The sequence below is a fragment of the Melanostigma gelatinosum genome (genome assembly GCF_949748355.1).
Source record: "Melanostigma gelatinosum genome assembly, chromosome: 14".
NCBI lineage: Eukaryota > Metazoa > Chordata > Actinopteri > Perciformes > Zoarcidae > Melanostigma > Melanostigma gelatinosum.
In genome coordinates, this window is record NC_136647.1 from 19,913,966 (window position 1) to 19,931,410 (window position 17,445).

At 48.9% G+C, this 17,445-nt stretch overlaps 1 protein-coding gene across 4 annotated transcripts in view; it reads left to right on the top strand.

Annotated features, from left to right (window-relative positions):
- The window catches only part of auts2a (activator of transcription and developmental regulator AUTS2 a), a gene marked incomplete at its 5' end in the record, with an annotated part of 301,972 nt that overhangs the window by 264,482 nt on the left and 20,045 nt on the right, over positions 1 to 17,445 (top strand). The window lies entirely within an intron of this gene.

Below are 17,445 nucleotides of genomic sequence, written 5' to 3' on the forward strand. Positions count from 1 at the left end.
ACTGAAATGTTGTCAATGTGACGGTGCAGGTGTATTTTCATTCCCCTTAGTGTTATTACCATGTTGAAATTGCTGTGCATTGTCCCAGTGCGGTGACACTTTAATGTTTGGTCGTTTAAGATAATGCACAGCAATAACGCAGCGCATCCATAAAGCTGATCCAATTTACCCAAGGTGCACAGCGATGAAATACCGCTCAGTGCTGTCTCCACACCGAGACGTGAGATGAAAATCTCTCTCTCTGTCTCTCTCTCTGTCTCTCTCTCTCGCTCTGCCAGTATTTCATCAGACGGAAACATTAAAATATGCAAACTTAAAAAAGGTCATGTCGGCTGTTGTGGTTACAGATGTGTGACATGAGGCAATGTTCGCTTTTGGTGACACTTTGTTGCAAATGTGCTGAGATGCACCAGGAGGAGGAAGATGTACTAATACTGCAGGGAATGAGGGAAGGGCCGGAGAGGCATCTGTTTATGGCCTCAGTGTGCCAACACCACATGTGACCTCATTATCAAGTCACTAATTTGCTGTTAAAAGCAGCCCCGTTTTCTCTGGCTCGGGGATAATAGTGGTCCCCCCGTGTGAATGGACATTCCTCTGTAATGGGGGGGAGTTACCATGCAGGGCGGGAGGGAGGCTCGGAGACGAGGGTTATGACCCCTTCAGGGCTGTGGCAGGAACGGGGCCGACTGCCGATGAAAGGTCCTTCAACACCCCCACCCTCTCCCTCGTAGAGCCGCACTCTCCGCCGCGCAGGCCTCCAAACACATTTCCCACATTCTGGCCTTTGATTCCCTCCAGGGCTTGATTTGTGGCGTCCATTGGGGGGGGGCTCAATGGCCATGCTTGACAGGGAGGTTTCCTTTTGAACGTGCTTCTCTGTGGACTGATTTGGTTCCCTTGAAAGGATTAAGGCCCCTTTTGTGCAGCCTAAATCAACAGAAGGCCCCCCTCTCTCCCCCTCCATGAAAGGACCTGACTGGGGAAACAGTACACAAAATACGCTTTCTCTCTGCTGCATGATAGTCTGCTCTCGTGGCCTCTATCCGCATTTGAATATCCCTCTTTTCTTCCCTTTTACCATCTCTGCCTCCTCCTCCTCTCCTGCCATATGCTAATGCCTGCCACTCTTGCAAAAGGTCAGTAAAATAATCCAGGTGCAGGGAGAGCCAGGATTGGTATTTTTATGGAGGGTGGTGTTGAGATTAAAAGAGTCTGGTGTTTTTAACCGTCGCTCTAATGCACAAGCAACAGCTCCGACAAATGCGTCGAGAGAGGCTCGTTTGTGGGACGACGAGTGTCAATATTTGCACACAAAGGCATGTGCAAAAGGGCTCCGTTTGTTTGGCTGTGCGTGCTCTTTTCTTGTTGATACACACAAAGTGCCCGTTGGGCTGTAGTTCAGCATACGGCTGAGAGAGCCGAGGCAGCGAAACGGGCTCCCACACAAAGCTACGGCTGGTTCATTGTGTTGAGTTCTGCAATGAAGCAACAGTTATAGCTACAAGTGAAACAGAGCAACTTGCACATTTGAGTTGTTGCTTTACAAGTGGTTACATCTATAGACAGTGGTGTAAATACAGCTTTACTCACGATTCACAAACATGTTGCAAATTTGCCAAATATCAAAATCTATAAAAATAGCCTTTGATGAATAAATCAGGCTTTAGTAAGACATAACAATGTACCAAATAGCTTGGTATTACTATGACCGCATGTATATTGTTTTTGGCAGATGAGTCAAAAGCTTATTTCAGATTCAGTGCGATTATTATGAATAACATTTGATGGATTGGGACAATGAATATATCTTAAAGCAACAGAGCACAGGGAAGGCCATTGTAATTCAGCTGCTGATGTGCAGCTTTGGTCATGACTGACTGTTGGCTTTTATTCTCTGCAGCAAGTCTGGAAATCAGCCCAGGGCAACCTCAGGTCTCTTTGAAGCCTCAGTGCTGGTCTCGCATCTTTTAATCTCACAGCCTTCTCACCTACTCAATAATTACAGTGTATTTTTCATGCTCCCTCAAAAGCCATAATGTTCTTTCCTCTCTCTTGTCTTTCCGCCCGGGGCCTACACTGCATTTGAAAAAGAAAATCCAACTGATGAGACTGTGGCTTTTGTGTCATCAGACGCTGATTTGTTTTCTTCCCCAGCTCTGTCGGCGTCACCTCCACATCAGACCGTGGTCGTCTGATGTGGAGCTTAAAGTCACCGTCACTCTGCTTGCCTCGCTGTTTCCCTCCTTCCTGCTCGCTCTGGGTTCAGTGTACCCAGGAATGGATTTCATTAACTAAGAGTCATTAAATGTTAGCTCTAATTACAGCACTTGTCAATGTGGCCCGCAGGTGTCAGCCAGCTAACCTGATTCATGTGCTGTGCAGGAGAGTAAGCACCCTTCACAAAGATGGTGGTGTAGTCTATCTAACCACCGGTGAAATAAACAACTTTTCTCAGTCTAAGCTGCTTCCAAGGCGGCGTGGGTGGAGATTGGTAACCAAGCCATGTTGAGACAGTGACTGCTGTCCAGTGAGTGGATGAAGTGCTGTGTTGCCCCGGTACTGATGATGGCCTGCAGACAGATCTATCAAAAGATTAAAGTGTCCCAGGCCAGTGATGTGTCGTCACCCGCTTACATTCCCATCCTTTGTGAAATTGTCAATCCACAAGCCGTCCCAGAGACTCGGCTCAATCGTTGGAGAGCCGAGACTAAAGCTAGTGCCTCGTTTGGTGAGCTGAGCCCCAGCAGCAAGATTAGGATAATGCTGGATGACATTTAAAAAGCACTCCGCAGCGCCATTCATCAAGAGTAGGTTTGAAAATGTTCTCATCATTGAACGGTTCAGTGTGTGGAAGCAAATTAGAATACAAAAGGACTAACTAACACTGGAAACGAGACAATAGAATACGTAATGCCACAATCTGAGTACACATGATCACAGTGACATAAAGAAACGCGGTCGCACTTAGAAATAACTTCCTCGAGTGTTTTTTCATTTTAAAGCTGAGGTCGGTAATCTTGAGAAGCAAGCGAGAGATGATGCAACCTAAACACCCAGCCCAGTGTTGACTCTTTTCCAATGAAAGTCGTTGCTAAATTTAGCGAGAAATTCACCAAGTCTGCCACCGACAGCCCGTCCCTTCAGGCCTCCCTCCAAAGCCACTCCCCCAAAATGATCATTGTGAATGTAAAACCACGACGGGCTTCACATTGGCTGCGGTTGGGATGCAATGAGAGTTATATACAAATATAACAAAAAGGTTTCAGAAGAAGACGACCAATTGTAGAGACTTTCATCTGGTAGGTATACACATCTCCTGCAGCTGTGTCTACGATGTGAGACCGACTTCAGTGTGGGGATGAGTTGAAGTGCGCGCCCCCCCCCAGCACAACACTGATTTCACCATGCTTTGCTGGAGTTAATGTGAAAATGAAGCGGTGCTACAGCGAGACCCGGGGCCAACGCCGGCGTGAAGAGCGCCGCTGGTGAAGTGTGTCGGGCTTGAGTGCGCCTGTCACTGGGGGAGAGAGTAATGTGCGATGTGGAAGGGGTAATTTCCAGTGCTGATGGCATTGTTTAAAAAAAAATAGAGAGAGGAAAGCGGAGGTGAACTTTTGTGGCGGATATCAGAGCTGAAGAGCTCCCTGGATTGTCATAGAGAGCTCTGCTGGCAGCGAAATTGCCTGTGAGCATATTACTGCTGTGTGGGAGGCAGCTGAGGGCTTGTTTTTCTCTTTCTCCGCCTCATTCTCTCTCCGCTTCCTGAGAGGTGGACTGCTGATGGAGCTGTGTGTACTTCCAGGCAGTGGGCCGCCACCTGCTATAATCTCAAGTGATATAGGGAGCAGCAATCATGCCACAAATCACCCGGGCAGCTCCCTAACTCATTCAGCGTGTTGGTTTACGGCCCCGGGCTTCCCTGCGCTGACCTCGCGCTGACCTCTGCCGTCTGTGTGGGTTTGTGTGTCAAGGAATCAGGCCTGCCTGTGGAACTTGGCCCGATGCACAGTGGAAAGATGACCTGACGACCATTGGCCTCTCCTGTGTTCTGATGAACCGGGGCAGTCAAGGACGGTCTCTTTTTCCCTGGCAGGGGCAGGGGGGCCACAGAGAGGCCGATGCCCCTCCCTCCGGACATCACTGCTGGAATAAAGCGTTGTTGTTTTGGCTCAAACACGAGCTTAATTCAAATAAAAAGCCTCTTTTGACATTTAATATTTAATGTTTTGAGAAATGAGTCAGGGATCTGAAGGATTCAGGTCTGAATGGTGCATCACTGAAGCAGACTGCAGGCGTTTCCCCAGTAGTCCTTGCTTCTGTTGGGTACCCGTCCCCCACTAGGAGCAATCTAATGTATCTCCAAGGGGGGTAAAGGGAAGCGCTCAATATCCTGCGCTGCACAGAGGAAAGGCCGGCCCCCTTCTTCCTCTCCATGGCTGTAACTACAGCGAGAGAGGCTGTATTTCATGACCATCAAAGGGGCCGCTCCAGCCGTGCCTCATCTGCTGACACAGCCAAACAATGGCCCGGCCCCCCATGCCTACAGCTCACATTTTCAGTCTGTCTGCTGTCAGAGATGTATAGCAGCACTTCCATACTTGAAAATCATTCAATTTAATTGTACTTAACACTCGACTTCGTGACGCTGGTGAAGAGATTCCATCAAGTTTGTAGCCAAGAAAGTGCACAATCCATGCACTATGAATCCTGATTCATATGTTTTACCACGTGTTTCACCACGAGTCTTGTTTTCTTTTCTCAGTCAAAACATATGCAATCATTCTGGAACGTCCTGTAGATAACTCAGTCAGGTTGGTACTGGATGCAGTTGGGGTCCAAACAGAGGTTTGTTGATTGCGGATCGGTTTTTAAGGAGGCCAGTCTGCCATCCACTCCAGCAACAACAAAGAGGTCATTCAGAGTTTGTCCTCCGAGTCCTGAGGTTAGAGACTAAGTAAATCCATCCATCTTAATGCACTTATTTCAGCACCGGGAGAGCTGGAGGGAGACTGTGTAAACACGGCGATATCCGACATGCCACACTAAACCCAAAGAGCCTGGAACCCATCAGCCCCAAAATAAAAGGTCTACATCTCAAACACAAACATTTAAATGGGCTGCAGTCCAGAGATCAAAGTGAAAGACACTGAGATATGCGGCGGTTTACAGCCGGTCAGCGTTGAATGGTGAGCAACTGTATACTGCACAAGTCTGTTTCTCTCCGTTCTCTGACATATCTTCTGTTATTAAAAACCAGTTTTTTACTGGGATTTTTTCAGGTTTTAGCTTCTACTGAATACATTTTCATTGTGACATGAAGGCTTTTGGCAAAGCTGTGGTTTGAGTCTTGATAAAGGCATTAACCCAAGTCATTCTGAGAGAAAGCATCTTGCTATTTTCGGTGTTTTATTGTCAGCGTGTCCTTGACGTGTGTTGGCGATGGAGATGCTACAGACTAGTGGAAGTGGACGGGTGGATGGAGCTGTTGACAGCACCGCTCTCCTTTTCCCAGGAGACCTCCTCCCCCCCCATCACCATCGCCAGCACCTACTGATGCAATGTGACATCAGCCACTCTCCTGCCAACTTTGCAGCATTAACAGGGTCAAAACACCACACACACACACCACTTATCAAGACCCAGCCATTCCCAGTGCACTGTTGGTGTGTTCAGGCCAATTATGCCCGTGTGAGTCTTTGGTCCCTGCGGTAGAGGTGACATTGCCAAAGAGGGAGCGAGAGCGGGCCGCCTTAATGAGGCCTCATGGTGGCTTAGAGGTGTACGTGCAAAATACTGCGTGAGCACATGTGTGCGTGCACAACAGCAGGGGTGCTGGTCTGCTACAATCCACTCTTCTGTCTGTCTTTCCTCTTCTCAAGGTCTCCCCCACCCAGCCGTTTCCACCTCGCCGCCTCTCCAAATCTGTGTTTTTAAGTAACTGCTGCTGTCTCATGATGTCATTGTGGCAAACTGATTTGGGTTCTGAATAACTTGAGGGGCCGTGTCCCAGAAATGAAGCATAGCAGCTTTGCAGGCACACGTTCTAAAAAGAGGAGATGGGATTAACGCAGTGGATAAGATGTAACTGTTCACTGTGAAGCGACTCACCCCGGAGGTGTAGCTTTGAGCGGCATGAAGCAGGATTTGGTCTCTTTGAGAAAAAAATGACGACCCAAAGTTTATAGAACCACACATTTTGGATTATATGGTCACGGAGAGTTTATCACACAAAACAATGCCAGAAGGCCACCCATACCAACGATGTTTCATTGTAAAGCATCAAAGAATTAGTTGGATTCTTCGGAGCCTGCCATAATAAATGGTCACTGCTGCAATCTCTGTAATCTTTAACTGTAGCTGTAGGAATCATGTATGTAAAAGCTCAGAGTCCAACTCTGTGGTTCAACAACATCTACTGCTGTTTGATTGACTTTTAAAAGGTCGGGAGAAGGATTCTTTCTGTTTCCCTCCCCACTCCCTCAGTACCAGACGAGGGTCAGTACTGGTGAGGCGAAAGCCTTTAAGAGACACAAAAAGCTGGGAGAGAGACGGAGCATGAGGACTCTGAGAAGGAATGATGATAGCAAGGCTTTAATTGCTCCCACAAGAAAAGAGGTTATCTCCTTCTCACCCTCTCTGAGCCTCATACATATGCAGGGTAGAAAAGAAAAAGCCCAGATGAGCTGCGGGGCAGATTAGAGAGGACGATAGAGCAGGATCCCGGTTTGTTAGCAGCCGTTTTCAGATCCCTTGCATGTGTTTCTACTCTGCACACACATTGCCTGGCTTTCTTTTGTCTCAGCCCATTTCCACAGGCTACTGACTGCTACCAGGAGAGCTGGGAAGTTGTAACGGGGCAGTCAGACCTTCAGTGCAACATCGCCCCCTGGTGTTGTGCGTGACCTCAAGGGAGATGGGCCTTTTTTAACGGAGGACATCTTGACTTGTCACAGTAGGAAAAGATCAGGTGTAGATATTGAAATGGGTGGATTCCAATTAGCTTGCTTTGGTTTCAGGTGTGTCACCGGAACACTTGAATAGCACGGAGCCATCATTCGTGTTATTAGTAACACCTGTGCATGTCAAAAGGTCGACTGTGACTACTGAGGAGAGTGGGTAGAGAGACGCATGTGTTTGTAAAGTTGTATTTGAGTCCTGGAAAGGAAAGTTGAAAGCATGTGCATTTGATATTTAAAAAGTGTAACACAATGTTCCATTTGATCTCCGTTCCTTGGTTCATCATCTCTGGCCTTTGGCCGCTGTTCTTTGAAGCCTGCCCAAACCCATCAATGTCCATCGGACTGTCACCATCTGTTATGGATTAAGCTGCTCCTGGAGGGGGAGGTTTGATGTCGGGGGTTCCAGCATCCCCGCTTTATTCCACGCGTCAGCTTTTACTGTAAACACTGTTGTACAAAAACCAAAATCCCAAAAGGGATTGCTTTTTCGGGCCTTTCAAGCCAAGAGCAAACGGGCCGTTGCGCCGGTTTTGGGCTGCGCGTCTGGTTTAGCTCCTAGCATACTGAGACGGGGGCTCTGCAGGGCCATTTAGAGGCAAAGCTGGGAAGCCCTGTTTGGAAGCTTTTCCCCTAAACCCCACTGTGTGGTGTTGTGATGTATGAATCCCCTGGCCATGCCTGACACTAGCGAGCCTGTCTGAGCTCATGTCTTCGCCGAGTAAGAGGCCGCGGACAGAGACCGCATTGTTCGCCTAAAGTAACCCAAGCTCAGGGCGGCTGCTGTCCAAGGGGGGATATCAAGTTGTTCTCTCCCCACCGACAACACAATCCTAGCTTAAGCCCGGAGGCTTGACGAGGGAGCAGAGAGGCAGCTGACTGTTTGCACGACAGAGCAGTTCAAATAAACAGCTCAGATCCCAACCAGCCTCCCCTACACTAACCGTCCCTCGCCAAGCATTGCAGTCCCACAGCCACAGCTCATCGCCCTGAAGCTTGCCAACAGCTCTCAGCTAATTTGTGGTGTTATTTTGAAAAGCATGTTGATGTGGCCGCACTGAGGTTTCCTGAAAATGAGGGCTGCGAGCAGAGAGAGGAGGGTGAGAAATTAGGCCTGGTCACATCTCCCTGCTTCCCCTTTTGTGAGCGATGGGTATGTTTACCACCACATCATCAACAGACCACACAGCATTTCCAGGCTTGGGGGAAGGAGGGATGAAAGTAAGAGTGGAGAGGAGAGGCGGCCATTAACAGCTTTGTTTCTGCCGCGGGTGTCCCGCTAATCCGACGGCAGTGAAACCTGAGCACGGGGGTAATGAGACGGCACTTGACACGTACGCGCACACATGCACATAGACACATCGGCTGCTTCTGTAATGCCGGTGAAGATTTAAGAAGCAAAAAGGAGCTACATGCAAATTGATACATCACCAGATTTTCAGACATTTGATCCATGCATTCATTGCCCTCTCTGGAATGACTTTTCCTTATACCGCTTTAACACTCGGAGCAGGCTGCGTTGAATCTGATCCGTGCGAGCAGCCGGTGTGTATGTGTGTAAGACCAGTCGGCCTCATTTGAAGGAGAGCGAAAGAGGCCCAGACTGATGACTCTCTGGGGACAGATTTCTCTTTCCAGCTCTCAATGCCTCTCTCCCTGGTGAAATCACGGTGGTTTCAGCTCGGGCTGTCACTCTCCTTATTGCTGCGAGCCAGTTACTCTCATACCTCATGCCTCCTGGCTGACAGAGCGACGGGGGGAGAGCAGCAGCAAGAGGGAACGAAAAAGGGCTTTTTCTACACTTGCCACAATTGGTGAGCAGAGCATCGACACCCCTTGATGAAATTGGAGAGTCTCAAAAGAAAAGAAGGACAGAGACATGGTTGTGTGTCACCTCAGAGGAGCCAGCTGTACAATTAACAGACACCCCCCACCGGTTGGCTTGTTTGGTACAGTCCGCTTAGCTGACAGGCTGACAGGGCTTTTGGACATTGGACCTGTTGACTGGTAGAGTTTCTCTGTGTGTGTGTGTGAGAGAGAAAAAGAGTGCGACGAGGTGTTTATGAGCGGGTTTGGGTTTTTATGAACATGTGGCTGTAACTGAGATTGAAGCACGTCTGTGTTTGAAGTTGTGTTGGCCCAACAGGTGGTTCTCCATTGTTCCTCTGAGCTGCCACAGTGACTGACAGGAAATGTCAGTGCGATTTGAAATACTTTCAGTATTCCGACATTCTGGTTGCTGTTTTCTGACTGATCTTTGCTCTGGGTTCGTGATTTGACACGTTGGTTTATTCAGCATTCTTCAGACGCAGTGAAAAGGTGCCTGCTGTTGTATGTATCACATTGTTTTTGGTGGGCATGTGGTACTGCAGGATGTGAAGCTGTGTTTAGGCCAGGAGCGCAAGTCAATGTGGGATCACAACAGCACGTCTTGGAATGCCTATCACATACCAACCTCAAGTCAAATCATTTAACCCGTCGCCTTATTTCAAAAGCACCCTGTTCTCTTGAAGGGTAGCCAGAGATTGGCTCATCACCTTGATGCAGTTCAACACACAAATTAGACACAGTTCTATTCTCCAGCCCTGAGCAGGAACGCACATCAGCAGCTGAGCTGTGCAATGGCAAAGGTGCGTGCTCAGTGTTTTTATTGACAAATGGGCGCTTTATGCTTTAGAGTTGTGGTCCGCGATGCCTTGCAGCTGTAGATGTCTGCACGTAAAATAGGGATTTAAGTTTGTAAATAACGTCAAGGAATCGTTGTTTTGCTGTTTGCACAAGTCTGCACTTTGCAAGAAATAAAATGTAAGGAAGCAACCTGTAGATCAGAGGTCATTGTCATTGTCAGCATTCCTGACCTAGCACCTGTACTTTCCTTCGATGTGTGCCCTCTCCACACGGTTTGTTTCATGTTTACGACGTCCTAATGGTACCCTGGTGGGTTTTAGATCACTGTAATGTTTTTATGAGTGGGCCTCCGTTGCTGCCGTCCACTGCTCGACGTATCATGACGGTGACAAGCCAAGAAATATTGCACGGTGCCTACGAAGGCAGTAACAAAGAAGACCGCAGGCTCAGAAACATGACTGTAAACAAGTGATGTAATTGTTTTATGTTGAGGGTGTGTTCGTCAGGAATGTTTTTAAATGATTTGGACGCTTCAGTATGATTTAGAAGAGCGGGAGAACAACCACTGAAGAGGCACACACTCTGTGTATAAGATCCATGGTTCAAAGGGCTGACGGAGTGCAGCGGCTGCTGAGAGGCCCACAGTGTCAGCAAGCGGCTCACTTCCCCGGTCATCCATGACACTTCTGCGAGTCTCTCTGGGGAACAACATGCACACAAAGAAGGAACACCGGCCGTTTCTCACTCGTCACTAGTCGAGCCATCGGGCCCAGTGAGAAGCCCCATCAGCTGGCTTACGTACATGTGACATGTTTGAGGTCAGATGGCCTGGCTCGCTCCACAGCTGCCTTTGTCTCTCAGTGTAGTTTTACACCACTGTGATGGTGTGCGTTGACCAATTGCTGTGCACTGGATGGATCCTCATTACACGCTGCTGTTATTTCAAAGCCTCAGTGAGCCTGGGCATGACCGGCAAACCCGCAAAGGATCTGTCAGTCGCGGGCAGCAAGTGTCCCCCTGAGGGCTGCCCTGCACAGGCCCCTGGCAGGAGAATTCTGGCCCCTTGGCCAGCTTTCCGCTGGCCAAGGGGCCAAGGTGTTCGTGCATTTAGGCGTCAGGAGCTGTCTAAGCCAGCAGATTTTCCACATGCTGGTGGGGTGGGAGCGAACCAGTTGAGAGCCATTACAGGAGCAGCTGTAATCAGAGCCTCCGTGGGTGGAAGAGCCTCCCGTTAGTAAATGGCTTCATTATGACGAGAGAGGAGACAGTGCACACTGGCTCTACCAGAGTATGAATGGATACTAGCGAAGGTAGGTAGCGCTCGGCGCTGTACTGTCAACATAACATGTGTGAGTGCTTGTTCCCAGCGGTCTGGCAGCCGCTCCTCTATGGCGTTGCATCTGTCAGAAGAGCTCCGAACATTCAGTGGCTTACTAAGCCCAATTACCCCCCGATTGCTACCATTTCACAGAGGATCACCGTCACGTCTCAGGAGAGGAGTCAGCGGTTTACCGCGCAAACCGTGACATCACAGCATATACACGCACTGTTTATGTTTACCCACGCACTTGCTTTGACTTTCCAGCTTGTAATACAAAATTCATAAACCAAATGAGACAGGCATGAAATATAGATGTTAAAATGGGCGGCTTAACAGCTCTCTCCCCCCGCCTCCTGCCTGCGTTTGGCCTTTTGCTCAATCACTGCTTGTTAAAGCAGCGGTTTGTGTTACTGTGAGGGGATGTTAGCGTGCTGTGGTGTTCTCACCGAGAGACTACACATGTCACGCTCTCGCAGCCAGAATAGTTGGCCCGCTCACCTAACCCCCAACCCCATCTTTATTTCTGTTTGGCTCCCCACTCCCCTTCTCCGGCCACCCCCGGGAGTCTAGCACTAATAAAACCGCTCCAGTCCAAGACCCTCCACACGGCAGGATGTCCAGACTGTGTAACCCAACACCCCTCTGGGCTCTAGCTTTAGAGAGCTGCTGACATGACGGAGCGGCTGGGAGGGCCAGCAAGGGAGCGTCCATCATTGTCAGGCCCCAGCGCCCTGAGCTCCCATCTGGGGCATGTCCAACACGCATGCCTGTGAGCTATGAACTCATTGCTGTGAGGTGCTCTGACACTCGGGAGACGCGGGAGGGTATCGCAGAGTGTGGTGTTACTGCTCTTAGAGCAGCTAATGCTGTTAAAGTCTTCAGGCCTGAAGAAGGGAGGGATCAGGAGCTAATAGACTGGAGATTCTCCGGAGGCTTTGGCTATGAGATCAGGGAGGAAGCTTCCTCGGCTGAGGTTACCGACGCAAGGTTTTAACTTCTCCGTGAACTGATATCAGACCAAAGTCTCAGCTCTTCCACTCATAAACATTACATTTGTCATGTTTGCGTGTAGCTTTTAGCAAGGCAGGCAAAATAGGAATCAACCATTTCCTCCGCAAGACTCCAAACTGACAGTCGTGTAAAACTTCTGCAGACAGACTGTCTCCACTTTGGGCAACGGAGAAGAATATTAGAACATCTGGGATCTCAAAGCACCTTCCAATCCCACAGATGTGGGAGTTGAGATCAGATGTCATCCACTAATGTGAACTCCAGGGTGTACCACTGATTTCCCAGAGCAGGAAGAGAAACGCTGGAGAAAGACAGACTCCCGAGTGTGTGGGCACTGCAGGTTTAAACACGGGTCGTTTTCCTTAAGAGGGCTATTGTGTTGGACTGCATTACAGTGTGTAGTTAATAATCTGGAAAGTTACTGTAAAGACACAAACACGTGTCGTATATTGGCTCAGTGGTTCTTTTATGAGCGCGTGTGAGCGAGCGGCCTGCTGTTTATTGTTCTCTTCCGTGTGGGCGCAAGATCTGTTAAAGATGTCTGCCATTATGAAGGCTGCAGGCTCCATTGAGAACAAATAAACAGCCTGGTCCCTCACCGAGGAGCTCTGTGGGGAACATATGCTGCCTAAACCACTCCTGAGGTCAGACCACTGTCAACACTTGCTGCTCAAATACAACTCTAATTCTGCTGTCAGAAAAAATACGGAGATAGAAGAGGGCCGAGTTTGCGGTATTTTCCTTCTCTTTTTTTTAATGTCGGGGACTAAATGGTTTCCAGACTGAGCCCTGAGGCAAATTATCTTTAAAAACATTCTGCATAACTGGGGACAGAGAATATATTTGGGGGGGATTTTGTTCCACCAGCTCCTGAAAGCCCAGCACAGAGGGAGATCCTGATTGTAATTAATGTTTACTGAGACATGCCGACGCAAGATGGAATTTTCAATGAGGGCTACAAATCCTTGTTCAGCGCACAGCGTGCACTTTAATTGATTCAACTTGAGCAAACAGTCTGTCTCCCTGTGTTTGTTTTTCTGTTTTCTGAGGAGAGGCAGGGTGGTGATGTGAGTGGAGAAAAAGCTTCTCCTCCTCCCAACAAGCTCGCCATTGTTTACCTGCTGAGAATCCAGCTTCACCGGCCCACACAGTTTTAAAACGAACGTCTCTGGACCAAATGAATCGGTTTGTTGTGACTCACCGGCGTCTTCTGCAAAGGCATTGTGTCGGCTGGAGTGTTGTAAAACTGTTGCCGCTGGAAGAGCGATGTGGTCTGTGAGAGGTCTTGGCATGATGCTGCTTACTGCTGCACAACAGGGAGCGGGATAGAGCATACCAGATGGAGATGGAGAAAAAGAGTTGCAGGGGCGACAGTGAATAAGTGCAACTTGGAAGCTCCCTGTCAGTAGTGTGACAGCTCTGGGTTTTGGAGTTGTCAGCGCTTCTCTTTAGAAAGACTTTTACAGTGCCTACAGGCTACATTCTCTTCCCCATTCACACCCAGCTAAGTGCAAAGGTACCGCTTCTTTGATTGCGAGTCAAAGTAGATTATTTCGTAAAATCCCCCACCCATACATTCAACACCATATACATAGTCCTGCGTTCATGTTCCTGTCTGTTTGTTAGCTACAATATAAAAACATAACTGCTCGAATGGCAACTTTGGTCAGTCGCTCCGTCACTTTGTTCTTGATAGAAATATCTTAAAAACTGTAAGATGGATTACTATGGAATTTGGTACACACATTCATGATACCTATTTGAAGCATCCTAATGAATTTGATTATCCCCGTCTGTTCTTCTAGCGCCACCATGAGGTTGACGTTTGTGTTTTTTTAGTAAAATGTCTTTTAGATGGATTGTTAATCAATTTGGTCCAGATGTTCATGTTCCCCAGAGGATAACCTCACCCTTGGCTTTTCATCTAGCACCCTCATCAGCTCAGATTTTTAATTCATGCACTACTGTGAATTGTGTGTGATCAAATACCTGCACAAATAATGACATTCCCATCAGCTTCAGCTGTACTTTGTGTGTGTTTAGTGCTAATAATAAATGTTAGCGTAATAACATAATAATAACTAAATAATATGGCGAACATGAATAGTACACCTGCTAAACATCAGCATGTTAGCATGCTGACATCAGCATTTTGAACAAAGCACCTCTGAGAATAAGCACAGCCTCACAACACACTATGTCTTGTTGCTCACGCCATGTGACCGTCTCCCCCCCACCAGATGATAGTAACAGCTAGTGTTGCAGCATGGCACTGGCACAGGACAGACCTGCAGTCAGCACCCACAGGTTACCTGCCGTTGCATCATAGGTGCGTGCCCCTGAGGCCGTGATGCAGAGCAGGCTGCCCTCCCTCCAGACCTGCTCCTCCCTCCAGACCTGCTGCTCCCTCCAGACCTGCTCCTCCCTCCAGACCTGCTCCTCCCTCCAGACCTGCTCCTCCCTCCAGACCTGCTCCTCCCTCCAGACCTGCTCCTCCCTCCAGACCTGCTCCTCCCTCCAGACCTGCTCCTCCCTCCAGACCTGCTCCTCCCTCCAGACCTGCTGCTCCCTCCCTGTTAGCACCTGTTTCCTGGATGCTCTCAACAACTGCACAGCTGTTGCTGCCTCCAGCACAGCAACTCTGGCCTGACTTCTACTTATGTCCATCTAGATGTGAATAGAGATGTCAGCACATGAAAATGACTTGTTCTGTGCGTTATCTGTTCGAGTTGTCTCTTCAGTTCAATAACACGAAGGTCACAGGCACTGATGTGTTGCTGCATACCAAACCTTAAATTGGCCTTATCTCAAGGCAAACCATCATTTTGATTGAAGTGTTTGTGTACTGCTGTAACCCTCTGAAGAATCTCAATGTACATTCATTCAAGTACCTGAGCACATGTTGATTGTGGTTCCTAGCTTCTTTATCCAGTAAAGGATCTGAAACCCGTCCCACCCAGCAGTGTTCCTCATTAGAAAATGAGAAACTGAGACAAAGCTGCTGCTTCCGTCTCATGCTTCTCGGCTTTGATTAGTGCTGTGTTCTGGTAGTTTGGCCAGACAGCGGCCTCGCCTCGCAGGCTCTAGCATCAGTGCGTCTCAGGCTCAGCCCTCTCTGCATTTGGCCTCGGCTCAGCTGTCAGTCTGGCGGCTCCTGCTGTGTGTTAGATTGTTGGTTCTGTGTGATTGAAGCTGTGCGACCCCTGCCCGGATGAAATCCCTGAAACGAGTGTGAGGGTTTAGAATGCCGTCGAGCTGCTATTTCGAGGAAGATGAGATGGGAAGGGGTGACGGCACGGAGCGGAGGCTTGGGATGTCGCAGAGGTCTCAACAGCCATCAATTTGTCAGGATGTCTCCAGGCCCGGTGTAGGCTGTCATATCCACCCACACACATGAGAGAGAGATTAGCAAAGTGGTTTTGGCACGAGTTGGACGCTAATGTATTTTTAAAAGCGAAGGTGCCGGCCTGCTAGTTATGCTTTTTAAAAGATGATGATGTTGGCTCTTGTTTGTTCATCATTAATGTGGGGCCAGGTTGTATCCAGGGAAGACAATGAAATATAGCATGCTAAATACATCCCCTTATGTTCTGCAGTAATGACCTAACAGCATATTAAACTTCCTAATGTTCTGCGTTGCCAGGCCTCCTCTCACTCCCTCTGTGGATCTCAAGGCAGAGCAAAGAGTTGAGCCATTTGTCTCGAGCATGGTTGTACCAACCAGTACACAGGCCTATTAACCCTGCAGGCTCAACGTGAGATCAGCAGCACATTAAAAAATGCAAACGTAAATACAGCTGCGTGGCGCTAATGAGCTGTGGTCCACTGCAGGACAGTAACGACAAAGGTGAGATGAAGAACAGAGTACTGGTATTTTCATGTTCTCACATGAAACCAGATCAGCGTTGTAGCCAATCTGATGATTACATGCTGCAGTGTAGCTTCAACCACATAGGGAGATACAAATCAGGAGTGGTGCTGTTTGTGTGTGTGAACAGAAGGAGATGGCTCAGCCCGGGATAATGAGTTATCCCCCTAAGCCCCTCGCTGGGTCCCCTGACATCCAGCCTTAATGAATGGCTTTCCTGTGCACACACACACACACACACACACACACACACACACAGCTGACCCTCACAAAGCCCCCCTTCACCTCTTAAATACGGCCTCTAGCTTTTACCTCCCCGACCAGCCGGGGAGAGCCTCGTTCTCCGCTGCAATGCTCCACCGTGGAACGCGCGCTAGTTAGAAGCCGCAAGATGAGTGAAACATAGAGAAACAGCAGGGCTCTGCATTCTGAGTAACCCAAGCGGGAATTACGCTTATTTGTTTCCAGGGATGAAGAAGACTGACAAATGAACCCTCACGGGACGGAAGCTAGCGTATACACTCTTCTTCTTCTCTCCTTCCCGGCTCCACCCGGCCCTGGAGTCTTCATTAGGACCAGAATAGACCCCCCCCCCCCCCCCCCCCTTTTTTTTTTTAGCATGTTAGCACATTCTCAAAACAAGCCGTGGACCTCGGGGACTGAGAGGTGCAGCGGGACACTTGAGAAGTGGGAATTTCCCCTCTCCCCGTCTGCTGCGGTGAAGTTGTTTGCGAGCAGCAGTCTCTCTTGACCGGTAATAGCGTTTGTAAGTGGAGGAGATTGACATGGGTGAGGGGGATGGACTTAAGGGCTGCTGGGCTTTCCTGTTCAGGGATGCGTTCTGTGTGCGGACTGCCAAAGAAGAGATATCCGTGAAGGATTAGTTAGCTTTGAAAACTGACACCTCTCTGCATTATGAGGGGACTTCTCTTATTTGTGCTTGTCCGAACAGAGCCGATTACAAAAACACTTCAGCCTGGCAGAGTGCGTCTTTTGTCTCCTGACAGGCTGGCAGATGTCCCTGTAAGCACTCCCACACAGAGCAGGACTCAATAGCTGTTATTGTAGATATTGATTGCGATTTTGCACCGGGAATTACCTCCTCTGACCCTTAACTACGATATCCCATGCACCAGGGGATTGCTAATACCTCGCTTTGCATTGTCATGCTAATGGGGAAGGTTCTGGCAGGGCTCTGTTCGCTCAGCCTGCTCCCGGTGGGGTTGGTCTGGAGGGAATAGTGTGTCAGGGAGATGGCAGCCCGCTGTGACAGGCTGCAGCTCTTGAGTGCAGCCCAGGAGAACTGGGTCCCATCTACACCTCTTTGGCAGGTAAAGGATTTAGCTGGCTTCCCTGAGGGAGGGGGGGCTTGGCTCCTGCCCCTAAACCCCCCTGAGGCTTTGGGAGAGTTAATTACAGCTTATGTATGCACTGTCATCCCCCATGAGCCTCTTTTCCTCTGGAGCAGCCGAGCTGACTGCTGATCTCTGAGCACTTTGTTCTGTAGGAGAAGGTCCCTGCTGAGAAACACCCTGGATGGAGCTTATTAGCTATTGTTCTGTGTGACTTCAACATTATACAGCCGTTATTATTCATTCTCCGTATTAATTCACACTTTGTTCTTAATGGAGCCCAACGGGGCTTCTAATGGCAGATAA